Source organism: Salminus brasiliensis, chromosome 23 (genome assembly GCF_030463535.1).
Source record: "Salminus brasiliensis chromosome 23, fSalBra1.hap2, whole genome shotgun sequence".
In the NCBI taxonomy this organism is placed as follows: Eukaryota; Metazoa; Chordata; class Actinopteri; order Characiformes; family Bryconidae; genus Salminus; species Salminus brasiliensis.
The window spans coordinates 26,140,140-26,160,432 of record NC_132900.1 but is presented as its reverse complement, the minus strand read 5'-3'; the positions used below and the strand labels follow the sequence as shown (position 1 = coordinate 26,160,432).

Genomic DNA, 20,293 nt, shown 5'->3' with positions numbered 1-20,293 from the left:
ATCAATGGTACTGATCAACAATACTGATCAACAATACTGATTAACTATACTGATAACAATACTGATCAATGTTACTGATCAATGGTACTGATCAACAATACTGATCAATGTTACTGATCAATGGTACTGATCAACGGTACTGATCAACAACACTGATCAACTATACTGATCAACTATACTGATTACAATACTGATCAACTATACTGATCAACTGTACTGATCAACTGTACTAATTAACAGTACTGATTAATGGTACTGATCAACAATACTGATCAACGGTACTGATTAACAATACTGATCAACAATACTGATCAACTGTACTGATCAACTATACTGATTACAATACTGATCAATGGTACTGATCAACGGTACTGATTAACAATACTGATCAACTATACTGATTAACAATACTGATCAACTGTACTGTTTAACAATACTGATTAACTGTACTGATCAACTGTACTGATCAACTGTACTGATCAACTGTACTGATTAACAATACTGATCAACTATACTGATCAACTGTACTGATCAACTATACTGATTAACAATACTGATCAACGGTACTGATCAACTGTACTGATTAACAATACTGATCAACTGTACTGATCAACTGTACTGATTAACAATATTGATCAACTGTACTGATTAACAATACTGATTAACTGTACTGATTAACAATACTGATCAACTGTACTGATTAACAATACTGATTAACTGTACTGATTAACAATACTGATTAACTGTACTGATTAACAATACTGATCAACGGTACTGATCAACTGTACTGATTAACAATACTGATCAACTGTACTGATCAACGGTACTGATTAACAATACTGATCAACTGTACTGATTAACAATACTGATTAACTGTACTGATTAACAATACTGATCAACTGTACTGATTAACAATACTGATCAATGGTACTGATCAACAATACTGATCAACAATACTGATTAACTATACTGATAACAATACTGATCAATGTTACTGATCAATGGTACTGATCAACAATACTGATCAATGTTACTGATCAATGGTACTGATCAACGGTACTGATCAACAACACTGATCAACTATACTGATCAACTATACTGATTACAATACTGATCAACTATACTGATCAACTGTACTGATCAACTGTACTAATTAACAGTACTGATTAATGGTACTGATCAACAATACTGATCAACGGTACTGATTAACAATACTGATCAACAATACTGATCAACTGTACTGATCAACTATACTGATTACAATACTGATCAATGGTACTGATCAACGGTACTGATTAACAATACTGATCAACTATACTGATTAACAATACTGATCAACTGTACTGTTTAACAATACTGATTAACTGTACTGATCAACTGTACTGATCAACTGTACTGATCAACTGTACTGATTAACAATACTGATCAACTATACTGATCAACTGTACTGATCAACTATACTGATTAACAATACTGATCAACGGTACTGATCAACTGTACTGATTAACAATACTGATCAACTGTACTGATCAACTGTACTGATTAACAATATTGATCAACTGTACTGATCAACTATACTGATCAACAATACTGATCAACTGTACTGATTAACAATACTGATCAACAATACTGATCAACTGTACTGATCAACTGTACTGATTAACAATACTGATCAACAATACTGATCAACTGTACTGATCAACTGTACTGATTAACGGTACTGATTAACAATATTGATCAATGGTACTGATTAACAATACTGATGTATAGTAGTGATTAATGGTACTGGTTAACAACCCTGATTAATAGTACTGATTAACCGTGCTACTTTATGGTACTGATTAACAATACTGATTAACAACACTGATCATCAATACTGATTAATGTTATTGATTAATAGTACTGATTAACCATGCTACTTTATGGTACTGATTAACAATACTGATTAACAACACTGATCATCAATACTGATTAATGTTATTGATTAATAGTACTGATTAACAACACTGATTAATAATACTAATCAACTGTACTAATTAACGGTACTGATTAATAGTACTGATTAACTGTACCAATTAATGGTACTGATTAACAACACAAATTTGCAATACTGACTAATTGAACTGATTACTAAAACCCATTAACGGTACTGAATTACAATACTAATGAACAATTCTATTTAATGGTCTCAGCTCTTGGACTGCTTTGCTGTTGCTCAAACCTCTGACCTGAGAATCTAACAAATTCCAGCCTCCGGCACAAGAGATGCTGGCTGGACTAAGACGCTCCACTGCAATGGCTGCTTTTATCTTCATCACCATCATCATCATCATCATTATAGTCATCATCTTCTTCTTGTTCTTCTTCACCACGATTCTCATCATCATCAGCAGCCTTATCTCTGTAATCACTGTTCTTTGCCATCATCATACCTTAATATTCACCATCATTAAAATGAAATCTTCATTTATTACTATATTTATTCATTACTTATTATTATACATCTCCACTGATCACCACCACTAACATCATCATCATCATCTTCATTGCTGTTATCATCTTCATCAGTATCATTTTCTTCTTGATTGGCAACATCATCTTCACCATCACATTCCTTGCTATCTTTACTACCACCTTTATCACTAATATCACACTAACCATCTTCATCACCACGATCTTCATCATTAGTATCTTTACCATCAGCAGCATCATTATCTTCATCACATCTCTCACCTTCTTCCCCATTATCACAGGAAGTATCTTCATCTTCACCATCATCCTCAATGCCATCATCATCATCATCATCATCACATTACCACTCTCATCATCATTATCATCCCTTTTTCTAGTTCTTCTTCACCATCCTTTATCTTCATCCTCCTCTAATCTAGGGGTGGGGCACCATGGGGATGGAGTCTAGCACAGTTTGCTGATTTCCAGCTTTAATGCTCAACCTCCCAATTATCAGGTGAACTAAATCAGGTGTGCCTGAGCAGGAGAACCACAAACCAGCGCAGAAACCCAGAGATCCCCACGCCTGATCTACTCTTCATCATCTCCATCTCCATCTCCATCATTGTCATCACCCCTCTCCCCACACACACGTCCTCAATGGAAGACCTGTGAGTGGAGTTCTCTGGGAACATCCCCAAGCTTCATTCTCACCAGCCTCAAACCTCCTTTTGGAGCTCTGCATCTCAACACGTGAATGGCTCCACCAGCTGCCCAAAAAAGCAGTCTGAGTCTTTTCCAGCCACCAAATCCCCAATTCCAGCCCCCTCTACCCCCTCCATACAGCCTCCTGTGGGACTGGGGGTGGGGGGGGGGGGGAGGAGAAGGAGGGTTAATGCTCTCTGATCCCTTTAAATGATAACATGGTTGTAATTATAAGGCTGGAATTATTATCACAACAGGAGCAGGATAGCACTGGAGCAACAGGTGTTTGAATTCGGTCCATATAGGGGCAATAAAAAAAGAGGGTGATGTGTATGGGTGGGGTGGAGAGGGTGAAGGAGGGGGTGGGCCCTTCATTGCCAATTTGGAGTTTGCCTCATTTTCCACATGGTGGAAACCTCAAACAATCACAGTGATATCTTTATAGCTGGGGCTTAGTGCTCCTAAGGGTAACATATCCATCCTCGTCTTGCTTGAGATGCACCTGGTAGTTCAAACTTCTTTTTTTTTCTTTCTTTCCTTTCTTCCCTCCTCTCTTTCTCTTTATGTGTGTGTGTGTGTCCAGGCCCTGGACAGCAGCTGCTTAAAAACAAGCAAAAGACAGAGAGAAAGAGGCCCTTACAACGTCTCCAAGACGTGTTGGCACCGTTTGCCCCCCTTTAATGCACCACCCAAGCTTTGTCTCAAGCACAATATGGGGAAACCGTAAAGCACGACGTGTGCACGTGGGCCATGATGAAGAGCACGGAGCGAGAACGCATCGCGCGAGCAGCTTGGGCCACAAGGCAAACTGTGCACTGTCTGTGCACCAGACTTCGAAGGGGGGACGATTTAGTGCCTCCGAACGCGCGCCCTCGTGTTACAAACCCGTGCCCACCAACGCCCTTTTCTTTCACTTGGAGAGACAAAAAAAAACCAGACAGAAGAAAGGTCTTCCTCATCACCTGGCGCTCGCGGGAGAAGTGCAAAAAGCAAGGAGTGACTCCAAACTCCCCCCTGCACTTCACTTCACCGCGTTGCACCCCCTCTTCCATTGTCCTGGGGGCTGTTAATAACTCATTACCCGGATTTAGCCCCCCAAAAAACTCCATATGTTTGCTGTCTCCATATTTTGATCGAGCAGATGTTACGATTGAAGAGTGTCACAAAAACACAACAGCCTCGCACACACGGCGCACACACGGCCAGTCTGAGGCTATACTCCAGTGTGAAAGGAGCTGGAGCGCGCCACTCACGCGTTAAAAAAAAGGAGAAGGAGAAGAGCTCGTGGAGATCCTTCAGGGGGAGAGAGAGAAAAGAGGGGGGATAAAACGTCCACATTTACCAGCAATAAACAGACTTCAACCTGCTCCATTTCAGCCTTTGTGTTGGGGCCTTTTTTTTTGGAATAATTAAGGTTAATAAGAATAGGTCGGTGCGCGCTGAATGCCACGAGCACAGGTGCGGGGTGACGACGCTGAATGATGGGGCCTGATTTTTGCCAAGCTCGAGGGCCCTTCTCGCGCAGAAAGCTGGATGGGAAAAAACGTCGCCACGTTCTTTAAATAAAAAAAAAAAAAACTCGCAGCATCACCGTTCAGCGCGAGACAAAAGACCTCGAGGGGGGGGGGATGAAAAGCTCGAGCCGCGTTCAAACGTGCGTAGGGCCGGCCAGAAAGCGAGGGAGGGGGGGTTGGGGGATGCGTGAAAGGAGCCGGGGAGCGCTGCGCGCTGGGGGATCCGTGCGCAACGAGCTCAGCAAATAAAGGGCACCTTTCCAACTTGGTTTTTTATCCCCTTTCTGTTTCTTTTTCCCCCCCTCGTACCTTTATCTCCTCCAAGGGCTGAGTCCATTAAGCATATGGAGGCGAGGGCACCAGCTTTTGTGCGCGCGGCAAAGGCCCTCCAGAAAGCGACCGGTGGCGCAACTCCTTAGCCGAGCGGCACGGGAGCGCACAAAGGCGCGCGCGGATGCACGGATGTCAGAGGGAAATGGGGTGGAAATGGACAAAGTGGAGGCTCGGGGCTCAGCGTGGGAGCTGCGACGTGCGGAGAAAGTGCTTATTTATGTCCCGAAATAACTGCGTTTCTGCTGCGTTAAAGGCGTCTGACCGAAACTTTTACGCACGGGGCTGGCCGTAGACGTCGGGGTTGGTGGTGTTTTGCGCGCGTCTTAACCGAACGCCAAAAACTTAAGAAGCAGCATTACACTCTCCCTTCAGTCACTCTCACACTTAGTCAGTGTTTCCCATCGTTTTCAGGCTGTTGCGCGCTTCTGAATAGGCTATTTATACCCATAGCGGTGCTCTGTGGGGCTCCTGTGCGCAAACTGTTGGCGAGGTCCGGTGTTAATCCACTCAGTGGAGGAATTAGGGCACTCTAACTGCGTGCGACCCACTGAGCTACATGTTTGTGATTCAAGCAGACTGGTGTATTAGCTGTAGCCACTCGTTAAGATCGGCTTGGAATGAGTCTGGGAAGCAGAGGAGCTGCTGCCTGGCGCTGGAAATAAGTGAGTGCACATGATTTGATCGCGTGCACATCACTTGCACATCACTTCCACGTGGATGAAATTTATTCCGTACTACTCATGACGCACGTTACACGTAATATTACATATTAGTATATTTGGCAGTAAGAGCTGATTTGCTTACGTGGAAACAATGTAGACACAAGTTCATTATATGGACAAAAGTATTGGGACACACTTGCTCATTCAATATTTCTTCCAAAATCAAAGATATTGAAAAAGAGTTTCTCCTGCTTTTGTTGAAGTTCTTAACTGAACAGGGCTGAAGGCTTTTTACTACATTTGCTGTGAGGATTTGATTGCATTCAGCGACAAGAGTGGACAAGAGAGCCCCCATTAGTGAGGTCAGGATGTTGGATGGTCACCACCCCACCTCATCATCCCCAACTCCCCAGCTCATCCTAAAAGTATTACATGGGGCACCCACCATCATTCCAGAGAACACAGTTCCACTGCTCCACAGCTCAATGCTTTGGGGGGCTTTGTACCCCTCTAGCCCACGTCTGACATTAGGTATAGTGCCACGTCTTTTGTTTGCTAATCTATGATAAAAATAATGCCTCAGGCAGGGGCCCTACAGGGACTTGCACAGGGGCCCTGTGAAAAGTAACATTGTTGATTTTACACTGGCAAATTTACTGTGTGGACTCCACAACAATTTTGCCAAAATACAAAATACAGGGTATTGTCCTATCCCCCTAACACCACTCCCCCCCACCCCCCCCCTCCATTATACCACCCTGGCTCAGGCATCAGACAGTGTATTCATAACTATTAGGTTTAATAAGGACTCTCTTTGTGAGGGGGGTATACTGTTCACCAGTACTGTGAACAATTTGGACTTTGGGTAAATTTCTCTAGACTTGGTAAGTTTCACCCCAAACCCACTCAGAATGACTTTGCTTAGATTGTAACCATTTAAACAGGCAGTGGAACTCTCCTTTAGCAAGACTCCACACAATAAGTGGGTTTGAAAGAGCTTAAAAGTGATCATAGACCCCCATGCACAAATCTAACATGTGGTCGATTGATTGAACATTACGCTATATTTAAGTGACTATATGTGCACTGTTAAAAAAAGAAAAAGACTGGCTTAAAAAGACAAAAATAATAAAAAATAAAGTCAAATATCCTAATTGAAAAAAAAATACATTTACCGAATTTTTCATTAAAGTTACTTTACAGATTTTCCCTGAATTATAACCATCGAACACTTTTAATAAAGTGATAGTGTTACTAAAATGTACTATCTGTCAAACAGTGACAGAATTATTCTGTGGGAGCCTGAGAGCGAACCACAGAATGAATCACATTGAGCAACACAGGAAATGGTAACTTGCTTGTACAGCCTAAAACACTGAGACCAGGCAGCCAATCATTACATAGAACCTACTAGCACACCCAGGAGAATGTAGCCCCAGGGAAACGACAACACACTGTTTTTTGTTTTTTGTTTCTTTTGCAGTGTACACATAAACCAAAAAGTAATTAAATATACCCTAAAATTACAATTAAAATTTTAAATTACATTTTATTCAAATTAAAATTACAAAAGCTTAAATTGTTAGTATGTCAATAAACCTTTATTAACCTATAACCTATATTATATATACATTTTATTAGACTTTTAATATTGTATGCCAGCTTAAATACAGATAATTATTATTATTTTACATCAATTTGATCATAATTGTAAAAGTAGAAAAATACTGTATAAATAATAGATATTTTTCAGTAAATAAATAAGAAAAAATATGATTTGTAATCATTTGCATAATGGTTACAATATCAGTGAATTTCTGTGATTTTACTACTTTAAAATGTAGGGTTATTTTCCATAATTGTTTTTACAGTGTACAGAAAAACCTAAATACAGCATCTGCAGTTGTTAAATTCAAAATAAAACACAGTAACAGATGAACAGTACACGTCTATTAATAAGTAGTATTAAAGTAAATGGTTTATTTGTATACATACATGACCTTAATCTTACCCTCAAACTAATATATATTAATATTCACTTCAGCTTCCCCTAAAAATAAACCTCATTCTAATCCTTAATTTAAACCTCAACCCAAAACCTAAACCTGACCCTTACCCTGGTCCTAAACCAATCCCTGGTCTTAATCCTAACCTGAACACTGTTGAGGGTCACCTGAGTTGCACAAGACAGTTTGTTAGGGTGCTAAATATCTATACATCTAAAGATAGGACAGAGGACATGACTTACACTATATGTCCAAATATTTTTGTTTGCGGACACCCCTTCTAATGAATGCATCCAGCTACTTGAAGTTGCACCCATTGCTGACACAGATGTGCAAATGCACACACACACAGTTCTTGTCTAGTCCTGGTAGCACTGCCCTAAGTACTGCCAAAAGAATAGAACTCTCTCAAGCAGTTAAACACACATGAACCTACTGACACCATGCCCAATGCCAGGCGTGGGCTAGAGGGGTATAAAGCCCTCCAGCATTAAGCTGTGGAGCAGTGAAGCTGTGTTCTCTGGAATGATGGATGGTGCTCCATCCAAAACATTTGGGATGAGTTGGGTAGTTGGGGATGAGGGGGGCCAACACCCTGACCTCACTAACTATTCAGCCCCACTTGTGGCTGAATGCAATCAAATCCTCAATGTAGCGCTTCTCCAAAATCTAGTAGAAAGCCTTCTTCTCTGGACAGTAGAGACAGTTACTCCAACAAAAGCACCATAAACTCTTTTAATACCCTTGATTTCAGAAGAAACAATGAACTAACAGGTGTCCCAATACTTTTGTCTATATATTGTATTTACACTTGACAAGCTCCTGCACTGCTTTACCGATGCTCGCCGCTGAACGCTGCTTTAGAGTTTAATTACCCCCAACTTGAAGACTTCATTTCCCTTAGAACTTTGAAGAAGCATCTAGAGGTTCCACTGCAGTTCTGCAGGGAACCCAGGGTACTGTAGGACTGTCATTCTTTCCTTACAGCAACAACACTGAGGCTTCAGAAGGCTCTTCCTCGCTGATTAATAAGTAAACGCGTCTGAGCTCGTCCTATTAATAGCTTATGACTGGAGTGCAGTTGAGCTTTGGTGCGTATCAGGGCCGAAGCGTTAAGAAAACACCCTTTAAAGGGGGTCCATTGTGTGTTATAATAACAGAAGGAGGGAGGCAGCTGGCCTTGCTTGGCCGTGGTGGACCCTTCTCCAAAACACTGACACTGACCTTATCCAAACGAGCCTTTCACTCAAAGGCGTCTTGCTATGATCTTTGTTGGCCACAGAAAGGGCCCAAACACTGCGTTTAATATGAGAGGCATTGGGGGCAGCTTTTGCACGCCTGCTATGAGTTACTGCTGCTTTCTGATGGGTCTGCATGGGGCTTTAGAGCCGGACCACCACCTCACACCACAGTCTGCGCGCACAGCTTTTTTTTTTTAATAATGCCATTAGACCGGCAGGAGACTATACACCCACACACACACACACACACACACAGACACACACACACTCACTAAATCTCCACTGCTGCACTGAAGCCCACTGAGGCTACAGTGTTCATTTAAACTGTGTTGGACACAATTAATTAAAACAATGCATTTCTTTACATAATTAAATTCAGTGACTTAATTAACAAAGTAATTAAAGCACTGGGGAGTTTGCTGTGTGTGCATGCTGTATTTCATTAAAGGAGAAACGGTCCATTGTAGAGAAATCTACAGGCTTGGATGTCCTTACAGTGGTGATGAACCTAAACTCGTCTTCTGGGTGTGAGAGGGAATGCTGATGATGGTAAAACAGTAATACATTTATTTATTTGGGGGCAAAACATGAGTGGATTTTCTACATGCATTTAAGACTAAAATCATCTCTTAACTATGGTAAAACAAACTTGGGCGTCAGGCAGTGTATTTCTAACCATTTGGTAAAATGACTTTTTGTTTTTGTCTGTGTTAGTTTAGCAATATTGTAATAACTGCAAAACTAATTAGCATTTTATTTCTAAGGGCACGTATAGAATAGCAATGCTGCAGTAGATGCAGTATATAATGGACGTTTTAAAACTAAAACTTAGTTTTAGTCCAGTAAGGCTGCAATAATCTTTAATATATTTTAGATTTGTGTCTACAATCATATTTTTAGTTCAGCTATGCTGGAATAACTGCAATATAAGCAGCATTTTCTTCCATTCAGTTTTAGTCCAGGGGTGCTGCAATAGCTTCAGAAATAATAAGAACTGTATTGCTCAGTTTATGAGCAGCAATGCTACAATACCTGCAGTATAATGAGCTTTTATCCTCTTACATCAGTTTTGGTCCCGATGTGCTGCAATAACTATAATTTAATGAGCACCTAATTTAATGAGTCTTTCAAAAATCAAACTTTTAGTCCAAGAATGCTGAAATAACTGCAATATAATATGCAATATGAAACCTACTTTTAGTTCAGCTGTTTTGCAATAACGGCAATATAATGAGGATTTGTATTCCAAAATCCTATTTTAAGTCCAGCTATGCTGGTATAACTGCAATATAATGAGCATTTTTGCACCACTTTTAGAGCAGCAATGCCACAATTGCTGAAATTACTGCAACTGCGATTTAAAAATCTGTAAGAGTGTAACAACTGCAATATAATGAGCATTTTATCCTAAAATCATACTTTTAGTCCAGATGTGCTGCAACAACTGCAATATAATGAACATGTTTACCCTAAAATCATACTTTTAGTCCAGATGTGCTGCAACAACTGCAATATGAGCATTTTTATCCTAAAATCATACTTTTAGTCCAGATGTGCTGCAACAACTGCAATATAATGAACATGTTTACCCTAAAATCATACTTTTAGTCCAGATGTGCTGCAATAACTGCAATATAATGAGCATTTTTACCCTAAAATCATACTTTTAGTCTAGATATGCTGCAATAACTGCAATATAGTGAGCATTTTATACTAAAATCATACTTTTAGTCCAGATGTGCTGCAACAACTGCAATATAATGAGCATTTTTATCCTAAAATCATATTTTTAGTCCAGATGTGCTGCAACAACTGCAATATAATGAGCAGTTTATCCTAAAATAATTATTTTAGTCTAGATATGCTGCAATAACTGCAATATAATGAGCATTTTTATCCTAAAATCATACTTTTAGTCCAGATGTGCTGCAATAACTGCAATATAATGAGCATGTTTACCCTAAAATCATACTTTTAGTCCAGATGTGCTGCAACAACTGCAATATAATGAGCATTTTTATCCTAAAATCATACTTTTAGTCTAGCTGTGCTGTAACAACTGCAACATAATGAGCATTTTATACTAAAATCATACTTTTAGTCCAGATGTGCTGCAACAACTGCAATATAATGAGCATATTTACCCTAAAATCATACTTTTAGTCCAGATGTGCTGCAACAACTGCAATATAATGAGCATTTTTATCCTAAAATAATTCTTTTAGTCCAGATATGCTGCAACAACTGCAATATAATGAGCATATTTACCCTAAAATCATACTTTTAGTCCAGATGTGCTGCAACAACTGCAATATAATGAGCATTTTTATCCTAAAATCATACTTTTAGTCCAGATGTGCTGCAATAACTGCAATATAATGAGCATATTTACCATAAAATCATACATTTAGTCCAGATGTGCTGCAATAACTGTAAGATAATTAAGCATTTTTATTCTAAAATCATACTTTTAGTCTAGATGTGATGTAACAACTGCAATATAATGAGCATTTTATACTAAAATCATACTTTAAGTCCACATGTGCTGCAATAACTGTAAAATAATTAAGCATTTTTATTCTAAAATCCTAGTTTAGGTCCAGCATTGCTGCAATATAATGATCAATTGTATTCTACAATACTTTTAGTCCAGGAGTGCTGCAATAACTGCAATTTATTGAGCATTTGTTTCTGAAATCATTATTTTAGTCCACATGTGCTGTTTAAGCATTTTCATTTTAAAATCATACTTTTAGTCCAGATGTCCTGCAAACTAAAGAGCATTTTAATTCTAAATTTTGACCAGGAGTGCTATAATAATTGCGATTTAATGAGCATTTTCACTCTTAAAATCAGTTTTAGGATGGCATAATAATGAACTCCAGTTTTACTCCAGTAATGCTGCAATAAATGCAGTATAATGGGACCCAATCAATAGAGGTTCTAATAAGGGTTAGTTTAAGGAAGACAGTTTAAGTTTTAAGCTTCACACTTACACACATCTATATTACAAATATGCTTCTTTATGGAACCAGACGTGGTTCTTTAATAGCATCGCTCAAAGAACCATTTGAAGCACCTTTATTTGTAAGAGTGTAAATAAACAACAAACACTTTAAAGACAAAAATGAGAGAAAATGGGAAACAACTGGTTTGATGAAAGCATAAATAAAAAAAACAGCGAATAAATAAAATCACATCATATTTCCCCAAAACTTTTCAGCACCGGACAGAGACCATCTCCTCACATCTCTGTGTAAAAAAACCAAACCAAAACAAAACAAACAAAAAAAAAAACAGTGAACAAAAATGTGATAAATTAGAAATATGCTAATGGGTGTGAGTGTGTGTGAGTGTGTGTGGTGTGAGGTGAATGAGGCCCTGCTTCCCCCCTCCTGTGCTGCCCTGCTAAACCATTTCGATACAATATGGTTCTGCGATGGCCCTCGTGTGTTTGGGACACAGCAGCTCAGCTCAGCGGCTCTGCACGCTTTTGTTCAGCAGAATGGACTTTCAGAAGGCTCTTTTTCTCTTGCTCTCTCTCTCTCTCCCTCTCTCTCTCTCTCTTTCTGCAGTTGCCAGGGCTCTACAGTTTTCAAAGCATGCGTCATTTTTCACCAAGTCTCGTTTTAATATTCACAAAGAACGTGAGTGTATGAAACAGGCCGTTCACTTGTTCATTGACATGAACTTCACTGCTGCCCCACTGATCCTTTTCCTTTCCGAAGCGTTTCCCAGCGTGAGATGGATTTGCAATACAAATGCAGCTGTACGTCCAGCCACACAGAGAGAGAGAGACCAAAAGAGAGAGAGAGAGAGAGAGAGAGAGAGAGACAGGGAGAGGGAGATAGGGAGAAACGCTTCATTTCAATTAAAGTAAAAAAAAGAAGGAAAATCTTATTTATATTATTAGTAACAAAAAGTAAAAGCTTTTGACCTGCATAGAGTCCTGACAGGAACTCAATGAAGTGAACATAGGAGGCATCACATTTACACAATTGCAAAAGTATGAATGAATGTAGTATGAATGAGGTGAATTAAAAAGAAAATAAATAATAATAATAAAAGATCAGTTTTATACCAGCAACACTGCAATGACTGTAAATAACAATAAAGTTATTAACAAATAAAGTGTTTTATTTCTGAAGTCACTTTTAGTTGAGCAATGCTGCAATAACTGCATACAAAATGACATGCAATTAATTCTAAAGTAAGTTTTGTCCAGTAATGCTGTAACAACTGCAAGAAATAACTTTAGATTATAATAACATGAGTTATAATGCTACATTACACATTAAACAAGTGTTTTGTTACTAAGGTCAGTTTTAGAGCTGCATTGCTGTATTAACTGCAAACATGAATGAGTGTTTTATTGCTAAAGTCAGTTTGGTCCAGTAATGTTGTAAATCTGCAAGAAATAACATTAGTTATAATAACAAAAGTTATAATTCTGTAATAACTGCAAAAATAACAAATGTTTTATTGCTAAAGTCAGTTTTAGAGCAGCAATGTTGTAAAAACTGCAAAGAATAATGAACATTTTTGTTACTAAAGTCAGTTTTAAAGCTTAAAATGCTGGAATAACTGCATAAATAATTTGCATCGTTGTTAATAAACTTAGTTTTAGAGCAGCAGTGCTGTGATAACTGCAAAAATAATGAGTGTTTTATTGCTAAAGTCAGTTTTAGTTGAGTAAAGCTGAAATAACTGCAAAAATACCAAGTGTTTTATTTTTAAAGTCAATTTTAGTTGAGCAATGCTGGAATAACTGCAAAATATAACATGCAATTATCTCTAAAGTCAGTTTTGTCCAGTAATGCTGTAACAACTGCAAGAAATAACATTAGTTATAATAACATAAGTTATAAGGCTGTAATAACTGCAAAAATAATGAGCATTTTGTTACTAAAGTCAGTTTTAGAGCAGCATTGTTGTAAAAACTGCAAAGAATAATGAACATTTTTGTTACTAAAGTCAGTTTTAAAGCTTAAAACGCTGGAATAACTGCATAAATAATTTGCATTTTTGTTACTAAACTTGGTTTTAGAGCAGCAGTGCTGTGATAACTGCAAAAATAATGAGTGTTTTATTGCTAAAGTCAGTTTTAGTTGAGTAAAGCTGAAATAACTGCAAAAATAACAAGTGTTTTATTTTTAAAGTCAATTTTAGATGAGCAATGCTGGAATAACTGCAAAATATAACATGCAATTATCTCTAAAGTCAGTTTTCTCCAGTAATGCTGTAACAACTGCAAGAAATAACATTAGTTATAATAACATAAGTTATAATGCTGTAATAACTGCAAAAATAATGAGCATTTTGTTACTAAAGTCAGTTTTACAGCTGCAATAACTGCAATACAACGAGCTTAGTTTACTAAAATCGCTGTTTTAGACCTTCACTGCGGCAAAAACCCTAAAAGAGTATTCTAAACTTTGTAATATCACTTCTCAGCGTATTTCCCCCTCTGATTTTCCGTGCCCCGGGTAACCCAGCCGCTGTGTAAAACTCTCTCTCAGAGTTTGTACTCTTTGTCTCTGCAGCTTTGAATGTAATCTATAGCAAAAGGCAAGACTGAAGGCTGCTAAAAGAGCGGCCCAGCGCGAGCTGACCATAAGTTTGGCGTGATTGGCTGAAATGGCCTTGGGCCAGCGCCGGGAACGCTTCCAGGCTTGACTCCCATTAACCCTCTATGGTGAAACTCTGCTGGAATCCAACACACCAGCCACCGCCATTTATCCCCGGACTAATGAAACTAATTAATTTCTGGAGTCCTACAAGAAAATTCCCGTTTTCCTTGCGTTGTTCGCACAAAGTGGATGAAGCACGTGGTGGTGTGAAAGAGGGGATGTGTGTGTTTAGTGGATTCCCCCCTTCTGAGAGTGTTTAAGGTTACTGGTGTAAATCAGACACTTGACCGTCGACTCTGCGCCTAAAAAGGGGGAATGGATTGGAGACCACAGCTGCCTCGATTACTCAATTACAAAATACACACTCATGATAAACTGACCTTCTCAATGGTTGGAAGTGACTAGATTTAAGAGTATTTGTCCGTAGGTTCTTCTTTAGAGAACCATTTTTAGAGAACCTTATTCAAGAAGTTGCACTTTACGTAAAGTTTCCAGGAACAAAACTTGGGTATATAACCTTACGCAATGAGAAGGATCTTTTGACCTAAGATAGAATCTTCACACGCACTGTGGCTTAGCTCAAAGAACCTTGTTGGGGCTGTCATGCAGAAACCATGTATCTCAATTTCTGTCATTTTTGAATCTGGCAGTTGTTCTTTACTTTGTCTCCAAAGTTCATGATGGATGGACCAATAGGAATGGTCCAAAAGATATATAGCTATAGCAAAAGCCTCAAAAGACTCGAGTTGTGAAGATGACTGATTGACAACCCTACACTAGAGATGTCAGTAAGAGAGCAGAAAACAGAGCAGAATTGAAGGGCAATGTATTGACTTTGATGCCAGTTAACAGAAGATTACAAGGAATTAAAGCATAATCACATAATCCCAGAGAGAAAGGGCCACAGCACAGTGATCACAGCCCACCACAACCCAATAAGCATCCATCTGCAATGACACTGGCTTAAAGGAGGAATTGGTAATTGATTCTAAGCTTGTCTGTGGTGGAAGCAGCGTTTGGAGTACAGCACTGCAGGGGTTTGCTACTAAGGGGCACACATACACACACACACACACACACACACATACGCACGCAAACACACTCACCAAAGCCTGCAGATCTATGACACTAAGGTCCATTCAGCTTCTTCAGTTTTGTTGCAGGTCTTTACTGCATACTAACACGCTAAAAAGAGAAAGCGTCTTAATAGTAGGCAATATGTCATCGCATCGCTGTCACACAAAATCTTGTATCTCCATTTTCTCTGTTTTTCACTTTTTGTCATGATGTGAATCTGGCAGTTGTGTCCAAATATATATTGTGTCCAAGATGATGAAAAGACCAATAGAAATGCTTCAAAATGACGTGGAATTAGAGATTGTAACATTGATGTCCATTGAAAAAGGTTTTATATCTAATATATTCATCATTATGATTATCAATTATGTCAATTAGGATTATGATAATCAACCTATTGTTAGATAATTTGTCAATTTGACGTATTTGTTAGTTCTGAAATTAAATCTACTTGGCTTTAACTTACTCGAATCATATGATATTAGGGCAAATGTTCAGTTTCCTTATGGAGTATCTATTGTTATGACATATATATATTTTTCAAGGGTAGCTTGTAGCTTGTGTGTTGTAGCTAGAAGTCAAATTATCATTACTTTAAATAAGTGGGAATGTCTAGAAATGGGTTGAATAACTGATGATATTCATGTTATCATCATCATCAATGGCTTTATTAAGACTTTATTAAACCTTTTTTTTTTTTTCTAACAGCTGCGTCTGAGTGTCTTTATGCAGGACAGGCTGAGTGACGATGTTAATAATAACTTCTGTAACATCTCTATTGCAGTGGAAGTGTACCTTACACGTATAAAGAGGATTATCCCACACACTGCTGTGAAGGCGTACAGAGGCTGAAATGGATCAGCTCTCATTGTTCGGCTACTCTGCCATTCACGCCTTGTCCAAAAGCCTTGCATTCCTACGGGTGTTTTTTGTGTGTGTGTGTGTGTGTGTGTGTGTGTGTGTGTGTGTGTGTGTGTGTGCAGCATGAAGCATGTGGGGAGCTTAAGGACATTCTTGGACGGCTCTGTGCTTTGGCCGAAGAACGCGATACAGTTCCCCACACGTCAGACTTCAGGAGCGTGGTGGATCGCTGCCATTCAGGCCCGAGTCGATTAAAGCCTGTTAGAGTCGCCATAGGCTTTGTTTACACTTTATGGGAACTCTGTGAAGTGGGAGGAGAAAACTAAACACACACACACACACACACAAACACATCTAATGAATACCTTTCAGAGGGTTATTTAAGACTTGTGTGTTGGCACAGGTTTAAAGCCAGTCTTCACACTTGGGCAGATTGAACTGAGGTCGCTTAAAACAGATGATTGGGAAAATTCAGGGATGTTCACAAACTGCTGACATTTGGAGTTAACAGAGATAGTGGTTTTATGTTTAAGTAATATCATGCACATTATTATTCCTATATGTGTCAGATAATTGTGGTGCTGCAAATGGTTCATGCACCAATGCCATGAAAGAACCACTTTTGGTTTCATGAAGAGCCACATTTGTAAAAGAGATGTGTGAGATCTCTTTTACAAGTTTGTGAAGAACCTTAAAAAAGTCTAAAGTCATTTCACTTGATGTAAAAGTTCTTTAAAGTTGCAAACATGGTTCTTTATGGAACAAAAATGGGTTCTTCTATGGCATTGCTTAAAGAATCTAAAGTGAGTTGGAAGAAAAGGACTTACATGTCGGAATAAATGCAAGCAAAAACTGCTGCAATGAATTTGATTGATTTCAATATTAATATAATACATATTACCATTATATCAGTATAATTGAAATATATGTACATATTTAATATATTAAACACAACAAAACTGCACTAATGTATTTAGTACAATTTTATCCATCTAAAATTGTACCATTTGAATCAATCTAATCAATACATTATGTTTATAAGTACAAAGTCCCTGTATAAGATTATACCAATCCAGTTCACTATTCAGTGACAACTGTTTAAACATTGGGACTCTGTCCGTACAACTGTTGTCACTGTTCATTTCTGGTGTGAGAAAATGATCTATTTTGTACTTAAAATGTTGTCCGAGATGAGGTCAGCCTGTTCGGCGGCTCAGGGAGAGGCGGGATCCCGGCCAATTCTTCATCGCTGTCATCTTCCCTCCCTAACTGGGCTTCTGCAATTACATAAAGTCCAACAACAAGCCAATATTACAATATTACTATTCTTGTAAACCTACACGCAATCCACACTACCCCCATCCCACGTAACAGTAAAACTCCTAAGCCCCTAAACTGACCTCAAGGTGGGAAACAGTGTCACCTAAACGTATGAAAGATAGGACCCATAAATTGTGATGCAGGACGAGTGTGTTTTTAACCATCCCAAGTCATTTTTTTGTCCCAATCAAATGAATGTGAGCACTGCCCATGGGAGGGGCAACATGACATTTTCCCCGGCAGAGAGTAAACAGGTCACGGACCCTCCATACACACCAAGGCGGTGGGAGGGAGAAGCTAAGCCCACCGTGTAACCGAATCAAACCAGTGGTTGCCCCTTTTCAGGCCGGCGGAATAGCCATAACAATACCATTCACAACACAGCAGCTAAGACATGCTCCATTCAGACTGGCTGAGAGAATGGCTTTCATCCACTGGAGCAGCTTTGTCGCCTTTGAGGGACGCAAAAGAAAGCTCTTTATGATCAGACGGGGGGAAAAAAGTTTGTTTGTTTTTCCACAGTCTTTCACGCGATATACTTTATGGTGCCGGTACGAAGACTGGAGTTAACTGATAGAGTCTGGGTCTTGGTATGGGACTGGACTGAGCTTGGGGAGGGGGAGCGAAAAGGACAAGTTCTGAGAGGAGCAGAGGGGTGCTCTAGGCCCGGCACTGCCCCGGTGCTGACCTAGGCCTTTCAGGGTGCTTGAACACATCAGAATTGCCATTGTTGAGGTTGATTAATTGAGTCTGATAAGTTACCATGAATGAAGATTGTTATAGAGTTTAATGTGGTGGGCCTGGGTTTGTAAATGCCCCTTTCACCAAGCATATGGGCCAGACGTATTCATGGAGAGAGAGAGAGAGAGAGCGAGAGAGAGAGAGAAAAAAAAAGGAACAAAATTTATGGTTGTGTGTCCGAGCACTTTTTTCCCCTCCTTTTGATCATTTGCAGAGTGACTTTTGTAGCTTTCAGCGCTGGTCCAATAAAAGCGAATGCGCTGGTTAAAGTGACACTTAAATAGCGGGAGCACTGTCTGCTTCAAACGTTTTACTGCCTTTGATGCGTTTTTGCAACATAATACTTCATAAACACAACAAAAAAAAATCTGTAAATGATGCATTTATTGCTCGATATTTCATCGGGTGGTTTAATTTACAACGCTGTTAAATTAGATATTTTATATGTGCTCGTATAAAATAACGTAAAAGAATGACCATTACGAGCCCACAGCTTTTATGTTTATAACCTTAAAGGAATTTGAAGGACTTTAGTTAGGAGTGCTAACTCTGAGCGGCCACAAATGAGGCTAATTGGAGGCGGCTACCTTCCATTTGTCATTAGCAACGTTACCATATTTAATTGAGCCATCATTCCTTTCAACAGTCAGCCCCCACTGAGTAATCTAAGTGATTGTGGACGAGCGCCACGGACCCGGAAAGCGCTCAGGCCACCTTAGATTAGAGTGACCTGCTGAATAAACGTAATCTGCTGCGTGACACCAGCGCTTGTCCACTCTGTCCGAACGTCATGCAAACCCTGAGCTGCCCGCCTTATCTCCAGTGTCTCGATTGTGATGTATGGGCCGCGTTTCCCATGGTTGAGTCAAGGGCTGGCGTTATGGTGTAAAGGGTCACTGACCAGGCTCCCTCGTCTGATGACCAGTGGCTATTCACCCCCTACCCCACCCTCGCAAACACACTTTCACCCTTGTCCTCAGGCATGCTGCCTGATCCACTCTAACACTTCACATTAGGGGCCCATGGCACATAGGAGCACATAGCTAAACATACTTAAACACAGTTAGCTGGAAGGTAATGATAGGAAGTCACTGCTACTGACCCGCTCAAAGCGTTGCTATAAGAAATGGAAAATAGGTTAACCAACCCCTGGAGCAATTGGGATTACAGCTTAAAGGCAAAATAAGTCAACGGCAAACTGTGAATGATATTTAGATGGTCTATGTATTTATTTTTACCAGGATAAACGATTGAAAAAAATGATTCTCTTTGAAGCTACAGTGTATGATAATGTAGTAGGTTAATGTAAGCAATATAAGTTTTGATATAGATCCTTATTCTGAGAAATTACATATCTAAGCAAAGTTCTTATCTAGAGATAGATAAGTCAACTTTTGATGAAATAAGTCAGATTTTGAGAAAACAAGTCATAATTTAGAGATAATATGGTAAAAGTTTGAGAAAATAAGTAAAATATTTGAAAGGAAAATCAGAGATTTAAGAAACTAAATAATTATTTAGAGAATAGAAAGAAAATAAGTCATTATTTCAAGATAAATCAACATTCTGAGGAAAATTAGTGAAAATTCTGAGAAAATAAGTAATTAGTTTAAGATAAAAAGTAAAAAAAAAAATCCTGCAATTAGTTAAAGCCGACTAAACCGACAACGACTAAAACCAGGAAAGAACTAGGATCCTGGTTATGGCTTGATAAAGCCGACATGGGATGTTTGCAAAGGAGCTACTTCTGAG

General features: G+C 39.0%; 1 protein-coding gene across 1 annotated transcript in view; it reads left to right on the top strand.

Annotated features, from left to right (window-relative positions):
* The window catches only part of dlgap1a (discs, large (Drosophila) homolog-associated protein 1a), a 195,791-nt gene extending 178,646 nt beyond the window's left edge, over window positions 1-17,145 (top strand). The window contains exon 13 of the transcript XR_011978310.1: window positions 17,136-17,145. The gene's annotated coding sequence lies outside the window, so the exon portion shown is untranslated. The remainder of the gene's footprint in view (window positions 1-17,135) is intronic.
* Window positions 17,146-20,293: the final 3,148 nt, after the last annotated feature.